The sequence below is a fragment of the Carcharhinus amblyrhynchos genome, chromosome 14 (genome assembly GCF_965287045.1).
Source record: "Carcharhinus amblyrhynchos chromosome 14, sCarAmb.v2.hapA, whole genome shotgun sequence".
NCBI lineage: Eukaryota > Metazoa > Chordata > Chondrichthyes > Carcharhiniformes > Carcharhinidae > Carcharhinus > Carcharhinus amblyrhynchos.
The window spans coordinates 10,797,084-10,814,863 of record NC_137337.1 but is presented as its reverse complement, the minus strand read 5'-3'; the positions used below and the strand labels follow the sequence as shown (position 1 = coordinate 10,814,863).

The window sequence follows — 17,780 nt, the reverse complement described above, 5'->3', positions numbered from 1 at the left end:
GGCAAAGTCATAATCTAATTTTGACTGGTGAATTTTTGGAAGTAGTCACGGGCAAGAGTGAGAGGGAAGAGAGGTGGGTAAGATAGGTGAGACAGAGGGAGAAGGGAGGAATAGACAGGGAGAGAGAAGACAGTCATCAGGGTTGGGAATGAGAGATGGATCAGAATGAGACATGACTATCTTGGTCTCTTGCTGACTAATCACAGTAAATGTTACCATCTCCCATCCACATCATCTCCCATCCAAAGGAGGCTTAATACTTCATATTGCATCCAATACTATTTGAACTGTAATATACTGTACAATGTAGTGGATAACTGGAAACTTTTAAGCTGGTGCGACATACAAAATATTTGCAAAACTAGAAATGTAACTGACAATTTATCAATGATCAGTTCTGATTACTTAAATTTTTATGTGATTCAAGATGTTATGGCATTAACGCTAACATTTATGGAAGCAACCCCATGTATATTTTTTGCGCACACCACCTTCTGTCTATTCTTATTATACAGTGCATAAATGGTCAAACCAGAAGTTCATTATCCAACATTTTAATTGTACCATGGTTTTTATATCATATATTATACTCTGAGCTAATATTTTCAGTGGTAATGCTAGAATACACTTGCAGTTTCCAGTAGCTATTTTTGTCTTACTTTCAAATTAACATCTTGAGGCAGCTTTTCAAAGGACAAAGACATTGTGACTAGTGAACGTGTTAAGAAATAAGATATTTAATTATGATTTAGTTGAGAGGAGATAAATTGACTAATAGCAATCTAAAAGGCATTATGAATACTTCACCTTGGGGTGTCCATCACTGGGTTAAACATGATGCTAATTGGAAACGGGCTGATTAATAACTCTCTGTCCTGTCTATTCAAATAACACTTAACAAAATAATCAGTGGCGGCTGGCCACCAATTTCCCTAAAAGGAATTAAGCTATCAGAATTAACTGATAGGAAACAAATGAAGATGACCTGTAATTACTAAGCTGGTGAAGTAATTATCATATTACAGAAAATTATTCTTGATGAAAATCTTGTAAAACTGTGCTGCTCTTTCTGTGAGCCTGGTTCACCCAATTCAGGTCTGTCACCCATTTATACCCAGGAATACTTTAGCTGCTCAATTCCTTGATTATCTGGTACCCTCCAGAGACACTTTCGGGGCATTTGCTATATATATATGCAACTATAATTACAGATGCTGATTGTTAATCAAATTTAAACCTCTATTTTGCTTTGAGATTAATATAAATAAGGGGAGTCTGAGAGGATTTGATGGGTTAAAACAACATTGAGTGTGTTAGAAAAATCAGTAATGGAAGCTGGTGTGTGATTTCTTTTTCTGTAGATTATCATGATGTAGGTGATCTTGTTTCCAACACAGCATTGATTTTATGGTGTATTGAATTTTTTGTTAAAAAGAAAAACAATTTACACTTAATAGCATTATCTACGTGACAACCATCCCAAGGAGCTTTATAAAATTCAGAGGACACTGAGCAGGGATTGATAGAGAAGCAACAGCAGTTGTGTTTGCTTTTGAGGGGGGCTTTTGAAAGGGAAGGCACATAAGAATAGTGTTGCACACTGCAGATGTGTGACAACTGCACAAGCACTGACACTGATCAGAAAGGTAGGGGAATACACAGGAGGCAGACCCACAAGAGAGGAGGTAGCAAGACTGGAGAAGATCATGTTGGAAGGACAGAATGAAATTGTTAAATGGGTTTGAATACCAAGGAGGGTGAAGTTGATTCACTGGAGAAAAGTGCTTTGCTGGCTCCTAGTTGTCAAGGCATTATAGCAAAAGGGGTTGTGTTTTTCAGATGCCGTGCTGGTGGGCTCTTCCAGTTCTGTCAAAGTTAATGTAGATTTGAACAGCCCGCCCTCTGAAATGGCCTAGCAAACCACTTACTTCAAGGGTAATTAAGGATGGGCAACAAATACTGGTCTTGCAGTGACACCCAAATCCCAGGAAAGAAAATAAAAAGTTCCACATTCCAAGAGAATTACCTCATTTCCCTTTTGGATTTATTAGTAATTATCTTGTACTTGCAGCCAGATGGCCTACTCCTCCTTTTAGTTCTTGTGCTCAAATGATGTGACAAGTGATCTCTCCACATTTAACCTGTCCAATCCCTTCATAATTTTAAAGATCGCTGTTAGATCACCTACCTTTACAAAAGAAAAATGTCCCAGTGAGTTCAATCTTTCTTGATAGCTCTAATATCTGTCTGGTAACATACTTGAAATCTTTTTTGCACTTTCTCATGTGCTTTATTGTATGTGGACAACTGTGCACAGTACCCAATTAGTGTGGCCTGACCAAGGTCCTAGACTAGAACATAGAACACAGAACATTACAGCGCAGAACAGGCCCTTCGGCCCACGATGTTGCGCCGACCAATTAAAAAAGCAATGACCCTCTAACCTAAACTAATCCCCTTTCCATCCATAAACCTATCCACGGATCTCTTAAACGCCCCCAAACTAGGCGCATCTACAACTGCAGCAGGCAGGGCATTCCAATCCCTCACCACCCTCTGGGTAAAGAACCTACCTCTGACATCCGTCCTATAACTGCCACCCCTTAATTTAAAGCTATGCCCCCTCGTGCTAGCTTTCTCCACCCGAGGAAAAAGGCTATCACTGTCCACCCTATCTAAACCTCTAACCATCTTATATGTTTCAATAAGGTCCCCTCTTAGCTGCCTTCTTTCTAACGAAAACAACCTCAAATCCCTCAGTCTCTCCTCATAGGACCTTCCCTCCATACCAGGCAACATCCTGGTAAACCTCCTCTGCACCCTCTCCGATGCCTCCACATCCTTCCTATAATGTGGGGACCAGAACTGCACACAATACTCCAAGTGCGAACGCACCAGAGTTTTGTACAGTTGCAACATGACGTTGCGGCTCTTAAATTCAATCCCCCTACCAATAAATGCCAAGACACCGTATGCCTTCCTAACTACCTTATCTACTTGATTCCCAACTTTCAGGGATCTAATTTAACTACTTTTGAATTTTATACCCTTAGAAATTGTTCCAGTTTTTTTTTTCATTTTTTTTGCTGCTTTGCTGATCTGCAATGGTATTTGTCCACCTATATCCTTCGAACGCATAGCTTTTTTTATCTCACCCAGTTTCTTATTTTCTAAGGTGAAAATGTTTCTGCTTTTCCTAACAAAATGCATCACTTCTTAACTATTTTAAAGTAGATTTTCCATTTAACATTCTTTTAAAATGTCCTCTTGCATCATGCTGCATTCTTCCTTAATGTTAGCTATTACCCTGTGTCAACATTAGTAGATAGTGTGGAGTTTAGCTTTGTTATTTTTAAGAGTTTTGTGTAAATCTTCCACAAATTTCCCCTCAGTTAATTAGAGGAGTACATGATCTGTGAAAGAAATGAGCTTGGTAAGGCTAATAAACTTTATTCAATGCATTTTTATCTGTAGATGTAAAATGATAAAGAATGGATATAAACTTTTCCTACACTGAAATATGCCAATATCATAAATTTATGACATTTCTTCCCTAATCCGCTCAGGCAGGAGGTCTAATGTGCACTGGGTTATAATTTTGCATCCATCTTCTAATAGATAAAGAGGAAGAAACAGCGTTCCCAAGAGGTACAAGCACAAATAGCCCCTTTGTATCTAGCCATTTTGCATTTGCAATTTAAGCTGTGCAAGTAATTTTTTTTAACCTCATATAAAAGTAAAATGATTTTGGAGCAGGCAGGACTATTCAGAAATGTAATTGCATGCCAATCTCATTTCCTTTTGCTGAGACCTTAAGGGACAACTCCACCCATATTATAATTAGGGAGATGTTGAAATGCCATTTAAAATCAGCAATGGTTAGTGAGTAGTCAAGCAAAGCTATGGTTTCAGTGTGGTGATGAGAAGATCATTCTATGAGGCTAAATAATTGGAGCATACCTTTGTAGATAAGAAGAATAAGAGGTGATCTCATTGAAACGTACAATATTCTGAAAGGGCTTGATCAGGGAGTTACTAAGAAGTTTCCCCTGGCTGAGACGCAGTCATAAGATCTTCTAGGACTGAGATGAGGAGAAATTTCTTCACTCAGACTTGCGAATCTTTGAATTCTGTGCCCTAGAGGGTCCTGTGCTTCATCTTGAGTCTATTTAAGAACATAAGAAGTAGGAGCAGGAGTAGGCCATCTAGCCCTTTGAGCCTGCCTCGCCATTCAATAAGATCATGGCTGATCTGAAGTGGCTCAGTTCCACTTTCCCGCTTTCTCCCCATAACCCTTAATCCCCTTGCCTACCAAAAAACCTATCTACCCATGACTTAAATATATTTAGCGAGGTAGCCTCCACCACATCAACGGGCAGAGAATTCCAGAGATTCACCACCCTTTCAGTGAAGAAGTTCCTCCTCAACTCCGTTCTAAACTGCACCCCCCCCCCCTTATCTTGAGGCTGTGCCCTCTAGTCCTGCTGTCCTTTCTAAGCGGGAAGAATCTCTCTACCTCTACCCTATCCATCCCTTTCATCATCTTATAAGTCTCTATAAGATCCCCCTTCATCCTTCTAAACTCCGACGAGTACAGGCCCAGTCTATTTAGTCTCTCTTCATAGTCCAACCCCCTCATCTCCAGAATCAGCCTAGTGAACCTCCTCTGCACTCCCTCCAAGGCCAAAATATCCTTGTGCAAGTGCGGCAACCAAAACTGCACACACTACTCCAGCTGCAGCCTCACCAGTGCCCTGAACAATCGCAGCAAGACCTCCCTGCTTTTATATTCTATCCCCCTCGCTATAAAGGCCAGCATCCTATTCGCCTTCTTGATCACCTGCTGCACCTGCAGACTGGGTTTTTGCGACTCATGCACAAGGACCCCCAGGTCCCTGCACCGTAGCATGCTGCAGCTTTACACCCTTTTAAATAGTAATCCCTCCTACTATTATTCCTGCCAAAGTGGATAACCTCACACTTGCTAACATTATACTCCATCTGCCAGGTCCTCGACCACTCGCTCAGCCTATCTAGATTCCTCTGCAGACTTTCCACACCCTCCGCACAATTTGCTTTTCCACTCATCTTTGTGTCATCAGCAAATTTCGACACCCTACACTCAGCCCCCTCCTCCAGATCATCTATATAAATGGTAAATAGCTGAGGCCCCAACACTGATCCCTGTGGCACTCCACTAGTCACCAACCGCCAATCAGAATAGCACCCATTGATACCAACTCTCTGCCTCCTATTAGACAGCCAATCCTCTATCCATGCTAACACCTTACCCCCAACCTCCATGCCCCCTAACCTTCTGAAGCAACCTTCTGTGCAGCACCTTATCAAATGCCTTCTGAAAATCGAGAAACACCACATCCACCGGTTCCCCTCTGTCTACTGCACTAGTCACATCCTCATAGAATTCCAATAAATTTGTCAAACACAACTTCCCCTTAACGAATCCGTGCTGCGTCTGCTCTATCAAACAATTCTTCTCTAGGTGCCTCGCTATTTCTTCTTTGATGATGGATTCCAGCATTTTTCCAACAACAGACGTTAAACTAACTGGCCTATAATTCCCTGCCTTTTGCCTGCTACCTTTTTTAAACAGCGGCGTAACATTAGCCGTTTTCCAATCTTCCGGCACTTCCCCGGAATCCAGCGAAGTTTGGTAAATAATCATTAAGGCATCTACTATCACCTCTGCCATTTCCTTCAGAACCCTGGGATGCATTCCTTCCGGTCCTGGGGACTTGTCCACCATCAGTCCCGCTAGTCGATCAAGCACTACCTCTCTAGTGACAGTAATCGCATTCAGGCCCTCAACTCCTATCATCCTTCTATCTTTAATATCCGGCAAACTATTCGCATACTCCTCCGTGAAGACCAAGGCAAAAAAATTATTTAAGGCCTCCGCCATTTCCTCATCTCCCACCACTAAATCCTCCCTCTCATCCTCTAAGGGTCCAACATTCACTCCAGCCAGCCTCCTCCCCTTTATATATTTGTAAAAACTCTTACTGTCCTTTTTTATATTTAGTGCTAGTTTAGCTTCATAGTCTATCCTTCTTTATCAACTTCTTAGTCATTCTTTGTTGATTTTTAAACCTCTCCCAATCTTCTACTCGCCCACTACTTTTAGCCACTCTAAACACATCAGCTTTTAATTTAATACTCTCCTTTATTTCCTTCGATAACCACGGCTGATTATCCCTTCTCCTGCATTCCTTCTTTACCACTGGAATATATTTCTGCTGAGCACCGAAAAAGATCTCCTTCAAGATCCTCCACTGTTCCTCAGCAGTCCTACCGACCAATCTGCGTCCCCAATCTACATTTGCCAATTCCTCTCTCATCTTATCGTACCCCCCTCTGTTCAAACAGAGGACACAGGTCCAGGACCCTACTTTCCCAACCTCCATCTGCATCAAAAACTCAACCGTACAATGATCGCTCGTCCCAAGAGGATCCCTCACAACAAGATCCCTAGCTCACTCCCTCGTCAGTTCCGTCACACATTGTTCAAGGAAACTATCCTGGCAGCATTCCAACTCTTCCCCAAGCCCACCGCGGATAGGCACATTTTTGATTTCTCTGGGAATCAAGGGATATTGGAGGTGGGGGGAGGGGGAGATAAACAAGAAAGCGGAAAAGGAGGCCCTGTCTTATTTCTCATCTACACACTGCCTCTCAGTGACATCATCTGAGAGCACAGCATTAGATGTACCTCACCAGAACTTCTTTAAATTCAGCAACAATGGAGAAGTTATCAGACAGCTTATCCAACATCCTGTATTGGATGAGGAGAAATTTCCTCTAATTAAATATTGGGAACATAAGAACATAAGAACATAAGAAATAGGAGCAGGAGTAGGCCATCTGGCCCTTCGAGCCTGCCCCGCCATTCAATAAGATCATGGCTGATCTGTCGTGGCTCAGTTCCACTTTCCCGCCCTCTCCCCATAACCCTTAATCCCCTCTCTTATCAAAAACCCATCAACCCGCTTCTTAAAAATATTTAGCGAGGCAGCCTCCACCACTTCAACGGGCAGAGAATTCCAGAGATTCACCACCCTTTGAGTGAAGAAGTTCCTCCTCAACTCCGTTCTGAACCGCCCCCCCTTTATCTTGAGGCTGTGCCCCCTAGTCCTACTGTCTTTTTTGAGCGGGAAGAGTCTTTCCACCTCTATCCTATCCATCCCATTCATCATCTTATACGTCTCAATGAGATCTCCCCTCATTCTTCTAAACTCTAACGAGTACAAGCCTAGTTTATTCAGCCTCTCCTCATAGCTCAACCCCCTCAACTCCGGTATCAGCCTAGTAAACCTCCTCTGCACTCCCTCCAAGGCCAAAATATCCTTGCGCAGGTGCGGCGCCCAAAACTGCACACAGTACTCCAGTTGCGGCCTCACCAATGCCCTATACAGCTGCAGCAAGACCTCCCTACTTTTATATTCAATCCCCCTCGCTATGAAGGCCAGCATCCCATTCGCCTTCCTGACCACCTGCTGCACCTGCAGGCTGGGTTTTTGCGACTCATGCACAAGGACCCCGAGGTCCCTCTGCACCGTCGCCTGCTGCAGTTTTTCGCCCCGTAAGTAATAGTCCTTCCTACCATTCTTCCTACCAAAGTGGACCACCTCACACTTGCCAACATTAAATTCCATTTGCCATTTCCTGGCCCATTCGCCCAGCCTATCTAGATCCTTCTGCAGACTCTCCACACCCTCCGCACAATTTGCCTTTCCCCCAATCTTGGTGTCATCAGCAAATTTCGACACCCTACACTCGGTTCCCTCCTCCAGATCATCTATATAAATGGTAAATAGCTGAGGCCCCAGCACCGACCCCTGGGGCACCCCACTAGTCACCAACCGCCAATCCGAATAGCACCCATTGACCCCCACTCTCTGCCTCCTATTTGACAACCAATCCTCTATCCACGCTAACACCCTACCCCCAACTCCATGTCCTCTGACCTTCTGCAGTAACCTCTTGTGAGGTACCTTATCAAACGCCTTCTGAAAATCCAGAAAGACCACATCCACCGGCTCTCCTCTATCCACCGCCCTAGACACATCCTCATAGAACTCCAGTAAATTTGTCAGACACGACTTCCCTTTAATGAAACCGTGTTGCGTCTGCCCTATCAAGCAATTCCCTTCAAGATGCCTCGCAATTTCCTCCTTAATGACGGATTCTAACATTTTACCTACCACAGACGTTAAACTAACCGGCCTGTAATTCCCCGCCTTTTGCCTGGCACCCTTCTTAAACAACGGCGTAACATTAGCCGTTTTCCAATCCTCCGGCACTTCCCCGGAATCCAGCGACGTCTGGAAAATAACCACCAAGGCATCCACTATCACCTCCGCCATTTCTTTCAGAACCCTCGGATGCATTCCATCCGGTCCTGGGGACTTGTCCACAATCAGCCCCTCCAGTCTGTCGCGCACCACCTCTCTAGTAACAGTAATGTCATTAAGACCCTCCAGTCCTACCACCTTTCCATCGCTAACACCCGGCAAATTATTCACGTCCTCCTCCGTGAAGACAGAAACAAAAAAGTTATTCAAGACCTTAGCCATATCCCCATCCCCTACCACTAGGTCCCCTTTCTCATCCGCTAAGGGACCAACGTTCACCCTAGCCAGCCTCTTCCTTTTTATATATTTATAAAAACTCTTGCTATCCTTTTTTATATTAAGCGCTAGCCCAGCTTCATAGCTTCTTCTACCCTCCTTTATCAACTTTTTTGTCAATCTTTGTTGACATTTAAACCTTTCCCAATCCTCTTCTCGCCCACTACTCTTAGCTACTCTAAATTCCTCCGCTTTTAATTTAACACTTTCCTTCACCTCCTTCGTTATCCACGGCTTATTACCTCTCTTCCTACTGTCCTTTTTAACCATCGGAATAAATTTCTGCTGAGCACCAAGAAAGATCTCCTTAAAGATCCTCCACTGCTCCTCAGCAGACCTACCTTCCAACGTGCTCCCCCAGTCCACATTCGCCAATTCTTCTCTCATCCTACCATACTCCCCTCTATTCAAACAAAGGACACGTGTCCGGGAACCCACTTTCTCCTCCTCCATCTGCAACAGAAACTCCACCATACAATGATCACTCTCTCCAAGAGGATCCTTCACCTCAAGGTCCCTAATTCTACCCGCCTCATTACATAGCACCAGATCCAAGATAGCTCGCTCCCTCGTCGGCTCCAACACACACTGTTCCAGGAAACTATCCCGGCAGCATTCCAAGAACTCCTCCTCGAGCCCACCTCGTCCAACATGGGTCGACCAATCAATATGCAGATTGAAATCCCCCATAACTACTGCCGTCCCATTCCTGCACGCCGCACTTATTTGCGCGTTAACAGCCCGCCCCACCTCCAGATCATTATTCGGGGGCCTATAGACGACACCCACCAGCGTCTTCCTCCCTTTGCTGTTCCTAATCTCCACCCACAACGATTCCACTTTCTGCTCTTTGGCTCCGATATCATCCCTTGCTACCACCTTGATGCTGTCCTTAATCAGCAGAGCTACGCCACCCCCTCTTTCCTCCTGCCTATCCTTCCTAAACACTTGATAGCCCTGTACATTCATCTCCCAGTCCCTGTCACCTTGCAGCCACGTCTCTGTAATGGCCACCAGATCGTATCCATTTGTGTCGATCTGCGCCACCAGCTCATCCACTTTATTCCGAATGCTTCGTGCATTCAGATAAAGCGCTTTCATCCCAGCCTTCTTCTGGACCCTATTTGCCGTAACGCCACCACTTGGGACATCCTCAGCCTCCTCCCTTACCTGTACCCTATCCTTAACTGTAGACCTCCTAACATCACCTACCCTCGCACCCTCCCCCCCACTAATTAGTTTAAAGCCCTGTCTACAGTCCTCTTTACTCGATTCGCCAGCACTCTGGTCCCAGCACGATTCAGACCAACCCCATCCCGCCCGAACAAGTCCCACCTACCCCAATACTGGTGCCAATGCCCCATAAATTCGATCCCATTCCTCCCACACCAATCTCTGAGCCACCCATTCACTTCCTTTATCCTGTCAACCCTACACCCGTCTGCACTCGGTTCAGGCAGTAGCCCAGAGAAGACCACCTTGTCGGTTCTACTTTTTAATTCCATTCCCAGCTTCTCATACTCCCTCCCCAGATCCTCAGTCCGCACTTTGCCTACGTCGCTGGCACCCACATGTACCACCACAACTGGGTTCTCACCCTCCCACTCCAGATTCCTCTGCAGCCCAGCTGCGACATCCCGTACCCGAGCACCAGGCAGACAACACACCCTTCTGTGCACTTTGTCATTGTGACAAAGGACAGTGTCAATACCCTTCACCCCACTATCCCCAATCACTACTACGTTCCTTTTCCCCTTCTCTTTGCCTATGTCCTGCTGCATCACTGTACCGTGTGCAGTTTGCTCACCAACCTCACCTGCCTCGTCCTCTTCCAGACTGGAAGCAAGAACCTCAAACCTGTTATGCAGATTAAGAGGCTGAGGCCTCCGCTCCTCACCCCCCTTCCTCCTCCCAGCAGCCCCCTTTTGTTCCTGACCCTTAGATTTAGACAGTCTAGGGGGGGTGGATGTCACTTGCACCCCATTGACAATGACACCCTCTCTCCCCCTGATGAGCCTCAGTGTCTGTAGCTCAGAGGCCAGCTCATCCACCTTGAGCTGGAGCTCCTCCAGCAACCTGCACTTACTGCAGACATGGCCACTGGGAAGGACCCTGGGGTCCACCAGTTCCCACATCATACAGGAACCGCACATCACATGCCCCTCCATTATTCAATATAATTTGTTTTGGGAAAAAAATTTTTCCTTGTTTTTTGCTGTAGTAGTTTTGAAAAAAAAAATTTTTTTTTTTTTCCTTGTTCTTTCAACCTGGCCTTTTTTCCTTCCAGCCCTTTTTGATATTAAGCCCTAATAGCTCACTCTGCTTCCCTCTCACTCCGCTGCCCACTCCGACGCTGCCCGCTATCTACACCAGGCCTCCTTTTAAACTTGGCGCTGATTTAAAGCTGATGGGCCACAACTGCCTGATAATCACTCCCTCACAATTCTTAAAGCAGTAAATACAATAAGTAAATGCTTTAAACAGTTCTACAAAGAACAAAGTGCTTTAAACTTATTTTAAACAGGTTTTTAACAGGTAAAGTCTTAGCTTTCTCTCTGATGCTCCTTCCTCGTCTGCTCCAGCAAACAATGTAAGGCTTCACCGTGTGGACACTTGATAATTAAAGCTGATGGGCCACAACTGCCTGATAATCACTCCCTCACAATTCTTAAAGCAGTAAATACAATAAGTAAATGCTTTAAACAGTTCTACAAAGAACAAAGTGCTTTAAACTTATTTTAAACAGGTTTTTAACAGGTAAAGTCTTAGCTTTCTCTCTGATGCTCCTTCCTCGTCTGCTCCAGCAAACAAGGGAAGACTGAAGACTGCTCCAAAGACTGATCCTGCTCCAGATTCCATCTACAATCCCTCTCCTTGGTAACAGTTTAAGATTGCTCACAATCTTGGTGTCATATTGTGATGAGCTTCGAACATATATATGCTCCATTAGGACCGCCTATTTCCACCTCCGTAACATGGTTCATGGTGGGAGATATAGAAGGGATGTCCGAGGTAGATTCTTCACCCAGAGAGTGGTTAGGGTGTGGAATAGACTGCCTGCTGTCATAGTGGAGTCAGACACTTTAGGAACTTTCAAATGGTTATTGGATAGGCACATGGAGCACTCCAGAATTATAGGAAGAGGATAGCTTGATCTTGGGATTGGACATAGCTCAGCACAACATTGAGAGCCGAAGGGCCTGTACCATGCTGTAATGTTCTATGTAACATTGTCCAACTTTGCCCCAATCACAACTCATCTCCTGTTGAAACCCTCATTCATGCCTTCCTTACCTCTTGATTAAAGGCTGCTAATTTTGTAAATCATGAGGCATTCTGGAAGATTTTGCTGAAATATGGATGTCTTACAAAATTTGTTACCATCATTCACCTGTTTCATGATATGTGAATGTGATATGTGGTCTTTCTAGATTTTCAGAAGGCGTTTGACAAAGTGCCTCACAAGAGGTTATTGCAGAAGGTCGAGGGACATGGAGTTGGGGGTAGGGTGTTAGCGTGGATAGAGGATTGGTTGTCAAATAGGAGGCAGAGAGTGGGGGTCAAGGGGTGCTATTCGGATTGGCGGATGGTGACTAGTGGAGTGCCCCAGGGGTCGGTGCTGGGGCCTCAGCTTTTTACCATTTATATAGATGATCTGGAGGAGGGAACCGAGTGTAGAGTGTCGAAATTTGCTGATGACACCAAGATTGGGGGAACGGCAAATTGTGCGGAGGGTGTGGAGAGTCTGCAGAAGGATCTAGATAGGCTGGGCGAATGGGCCAGGAACTGGCAAATGGAATTTAACGTTGGCAAGTGTGAGGTGGTCCACTTTGGTAGGAAGAATGGTAGGAAGGACTATTACTTATGGGGCGAAAAACTGCAGCAGGCGACGGTGCAGAGGGACCTCGGGGTCCTTGTGCATGAGTCGCAAAAACCCAGCTTGCAGGTGCAGCAGGTGGTCAGGAAGGCGAATGGGATGCTGGCCTTCATAACGAAGGGGATTGAATATAAAAGTAGGGAGGTCTTGCTGCAGCTGTATAGGGCATTGGTGAGGCCGCAACTGGAGTACTGTGTGCATTTTTGGGCGCCGCACCTGCGCAAAGATATTTTGGCCTTGGGGGGAGTGCAGAGGAGGTTTACTAGGCTGATACCGGAGTTGAGGGGGTTGAGCTATGAGGAGAGGCTGAATAAACTGGGCTTGTACTCGTTAGAGTTTAGAAGAATGAGGGGAGATCTCATTGAGACGTATAAGATGATGAATGGGATGGATAGGATAGAGGTGGAAAGACTCTTCCCGCTCAAAAAAGACAATAGGACTAGGGGGCACAGCCTCAAGATAAAAGGGGGGCGGTTTAGAACGGAGTTGAGGAGGAACTTCTTCACTCAAAGGGTGGTGAATCTCTGGAATTCTCTGCCCGTTGAAGTGGTGGAGGCTGCCTCGCTAAATATTTTTAAGACGCGGGTTGATGGGTTTTTGATAGGAGAGGGGATTAAGGGTTATGGGGAGAGGGCGGGAAAGTGGAACTGAGCAGCGACAGATCAGCCATGATCTTATTGAATGGCGGTGCAGGCTCGAAGGGCTGGATGGCCTACTCCTGCTCCTATTTCTTATGTTCTTATCCTCAAGAATGGATCCATTACAGCCCCCTTTGAGGTTAAGACACGAGTCAAATAAAGTTGTCTTTTTTTTGATCTTCCTTGTTGCCAGGTTCTGCCTGACTGGAGACAAACTCCAATCTGGATTGCAGCTTACTTACTGAACGCACAGTAAGCTATTTAAATTCTAACGTCTCCAATTAAAAGACCACCCCAACCTCAGTCATTGAACGCCAATACACTGATGATACAGAAACAGATCTCCAGAGAATTGCGACGTATTTACTGATGGGACTTGCACTCAACATTCAGAAGTCCTCCGTTGGCAAGTTCCAAACATACGCACCCCAGACCCAGTCCCATTGATTAGGGCTCATGATGAGTGCCTGGAAAACTTCCAGTACCTTCTTTCACAGAAGGCTAACATTGACCAAAAAAAATCCAGCATCACCTGAGGAGGTGATGTTTGAAAATTGTGACATCAAAACTGAAACTGAGTTCATGGTCTACCAGGCAGTAATGGTCCCTTCCTTTTAGGAGGAAAGGTTGGGACTCTACTCATTGGAATTTAGAAGAATGAGAGATGATCTCATTGAAACATATGGGATTCTTAAGGGGCTTAACAGGATAAATGCTGAGAGGATGTTTTCTCTCATGGAAGAGTCTTGGGACAGAGGGTGCAGTCTCAGAAAAGGGTGCCAACTTAAGACTGAGATGAGGAGGAATTTCTTCACTCAGAGGGTTGGGTGTCTTTGGAATTCCTTGCCATAGAGAGCTGTGGGAGAGTCCTTGTGTATACTTAAAGGCTGAGATAGATAGATTTTTTTTTATTAGTAAGGGAATCAAGATTTTTGGTGAAAGGGCAGGAAAGTGGATGTGAGCAATATCTGTTCATGATTCTATTGAATGTTGGAGCAGGTTTAAGGGGCCAAACTACCTACTCCTGTTCTTATTTCTTATGGTTTTAGAGAATTTGGAATCACAGGTAATACTGGAGGCAATGCTGTTGGTAAATTTTATCTTTTAGCATTATACCAATTATGTCCAATACAGGGTCAGCACAAGGCTTTACACCGAACTCCCCCACTCCATGCTTTGTGAACTTGCATAGACTATATATTTACATATTTAACGTTTTATACTACATCTCCCTCTAAGGTTCTGACTCCAATAAATTTATTTATATTATCCTACTTCTCCTAAAAGTCTCTACCTCACCATTGGTCAGAGAGACAAGCACCATGATGGTTTTGCCAATCTCTCCAACCTTCTTTCCAGCTCTATTGGAGGCTGCATAGGATTCAAGTTCTCTATGCTCTCTCGAATTCTATGGAGTAATATTTGAACCATCAGAGACTATTGGTTCACTGTTCAAGTGGTCTTCCTGATCTTACAGGCAGTTACTCCATTCCATTGGTGGTCTTCTTGTAGTATAATTGTGTTTCTATTTCTTCTCACTATTTCATTTTCAGTCTCTGGTCTCTGATCCAGACTGATTCACCTGGATGGAATGCTGGTAAATCATGCATTCTGTGCCGTTGATTGTAGTTTCTAGTCAGATTTGTACATTATTCATCCTCCTTCTCCCTTATTTCTTCTATATCAGTGACTTTTATTCATAACTTCCTGTTCTTCCACGTACGCTGATGCTGAGTCTGTAGCTGTCTTCCCATCAGAAGTTCTGAAAGAGCCAAACCATTCTTAATATGTAATGGTAGTTCAACAGGGTTAAGTTGATATTAGTCTTTGTCAATAAAGTTGCTGCTGTTCTTACTCCCATTTGCTTGTTGTAACCTGGGCAAACTAGTTGTGTTGACAAATCCATAGACTTCTGTAAATTTCTTGAACACTTCATTCAAAAACTGTGGGCATGTGTTTGAAATGACAAGCTCTGAAATGCTACGTGTGGTAGAAATTTCTTCTAGTGAATTAATGGCTGCTTCTGAGGTAGTACCATGGAGACATTTAACCACACTTCATCTGGAGTAGTAGTCAATATTAGGAACGTTTTCCCCTTGAGCCCAAAAAGGTCCATTTTGAGATGTTCCCACGATCCGGTTGGAAATAAAAAAGTGCTACCAGTGGTTCTCTTTGCTCCTTTTCATCATTTACAGCATGTAGATCAGCTGCTATACCAACATTTATTATCAATCCCTGATTGCCCTTGAGAAAATAGTGATGAGCTGTCTTCCTGTGTCCCTGTCAGGGAGGAAGCAGCTCAAAATCATTGAGATCCCTGACCAAACTGATTTGGTGTTCTAGCACAACTCTTTGCAATGCCTAGTGTATTCTCTGAAGGACTCTTGTATGACCAACCTGTCAACCTAAAGCAGTGAGTCATCCACTGAGGTGTCTTTATTGCTCAAAGCATTGGTTTAGGAACAAATTGTTTAGAAAATATCCTGGCAACAAATTTTGCAGTATTCTCTAATTTTAGGACATCCCTCATCTTCTTTGTGCTTGTCAAATTTCATTCAGCCTCCATACAGTTGCTGGTAGGAATTCTGTAGTTAGTGAGGGTTATGACATCCTCAGTAAGATTTATGTTCTCCTGTTCGGGTTTCTCAACAGGAATGTGTGACAAAGTGTTACTATTATTTGTTTGACTTGATCAAGTTTGTCCAGTTCCTTCACCTGCTGTTTCTGGGAAATCTTCTGCCTAATTTCTTTAAGATTTTCAAATGCATCAACTTTAGAGACGAAGTGTAGATCTGTGCAAAGTTTCTGACTGAACAGTGAACCTTCTAGGTTGTGAATACAAAGATTTATTTTTCCTTGTACTGGAGTTTAGCAGTCAACTGTTCCTTGACCTGCAGTTGAGTGCCTCCTGGACAGCGCAGTCATATGGTTGATATTTTGTTTTAACCACTGTTGTGTGTCTGAAAGTAGTGAAACACTTGCTCCAGTGTCTAATTTAAAGTTTGTTTTATGACCATTGACTTTAATATCTCTGCTCCAACAGATCCCATAACTTCTCCGAAGAATGGTACTTCATTATCTTTTTCTTCAACTTCTTGAATGGTAGATCTTAATTGTTTTTCCTTTTTTGTGTCAGGAGATTTTTGCTGCAGCATACCAATTTAAAATAGCCTCTCTTCTTGTAGGAAAGGCATTCCACATTTTGGCACGGTATTTTTTGTATTGGTGCAGCCTTTTCTTGCCATGAGAACATTGAATAATGGCAGCTACCACATTCTTTCCACTCCCTATTTTGGATTAGGTGCGCTGTTACTTCTGCGTTCTGCAAATTGAACAGCATTAACTATTATACTCCATGACATTTCTTTTTTGCCTTGAATAAAAATCTAGTTTCATTTTCTCACTTCCTTCTGCCTTGTTAACTTCAATAGGGTCAAATCTTCCTTCTGCAGAAAATCTGATAAAGTCTCTGCTATCCATCCTACAACAATGCTATTCCAAATTAATTCATTTTTCCGATCTCCATATTTTTAATTCTTAGCTAATCGATACAATCACTAAGGAAGGAATGTACATGCTCTGCTGGTCTTCAGATTATGCCTATTGAATTTCACTTTCTCTATAATGCTGGTCCTTTGAAGACTAAAGTAAAGATTAAAGGCTATGATAATTCTTCATTTGTCACCATGGCTTTAATAATGCCCTGGCTGACCAATACTTCATCTGCACTACTGCCTATGGTGTAGAGGAAAGGATTGATCTGTTCTTTACCAATTTTCTCTGCTTCTCAGTTCTGAAGCTGTTCTGAACCTGATAGAACTGATGTCAGTTTATCACTTCTTGGGTTGATCTGGGCCTGCGACATGGTTGAAGCACTCTGATAAAGGAAGGATTTTATCCATGGTTTCCTTTCACTGTAACAAGTTCCATTGAAGAGTTGTGTTCTCCCATGCTAACATTACCCAGCAGTCGATTCTTTTGCTACTGTTTCCAGTTGCTGGGCTCTTTCCTTGTTGCTTCTTCTGTTGTCACCATCTGCTGTCATTGTTACGGGTCTTAAAGACAGTTGTTCATGATCTGAATTCACAGAATGTGGAGAACATAAGAAATGGGAGCAGGAGTAGGCCATCTAACCCCTCGAGCCTGCCCTGCCATTCAATAAGATCATGGCTGATCTGTCGTGTCTCAGTTTCACATTCCCGCCCTCTCCCCATAACCCTTAATCCCCTTGCCTATCAAAAACCTATCAACCCGCGTCTTAAAAATATTTAGCGAGGCAGCCTCCACCACTTCAACGGGCAGAGAATTCCAGAGATTCACCACCCTTTGAGTGAAGGAGTTCCTCCTCAACTCTGTTCTAAACCGCCCCCCCCCTTTATCTTGAGGCTGTGCCCCCTAGTCCTACTGTCCTTTCTGAGCGGGAAGAGCCTCTCCACCTCTATCCTATCCATCCCATTCATCATCTTATACGTCTCAATGAGATCTCCCCACATTCTTCTAAACTCTAACGAGTACAAGCCCAGTTTATTCAGCCTCTCCTCATAGTTCAACCCCCTCAACTCCGGTATCAGCCTAGTAAACCTCCTCTGCACTCCCTCCAAGGCCAAAATATCCTTG

At 44.0% G+C, this 17,780-nt stretch overlaps 1 protein-coding gene across 1 annotated transcript in view; it reads right to left on the bottom strand.

Annotated features, from left to right (window-relative positions):
• lin52 (lin-52 DREAM MuvB core complex component) overlaps positions 1-17,780 on the bottom strand; it is a 100,231-nt gene that overhangs the window by 9,024 nt on the left and 73,427 nt on the right. The window lies entirely within an intron of this gene.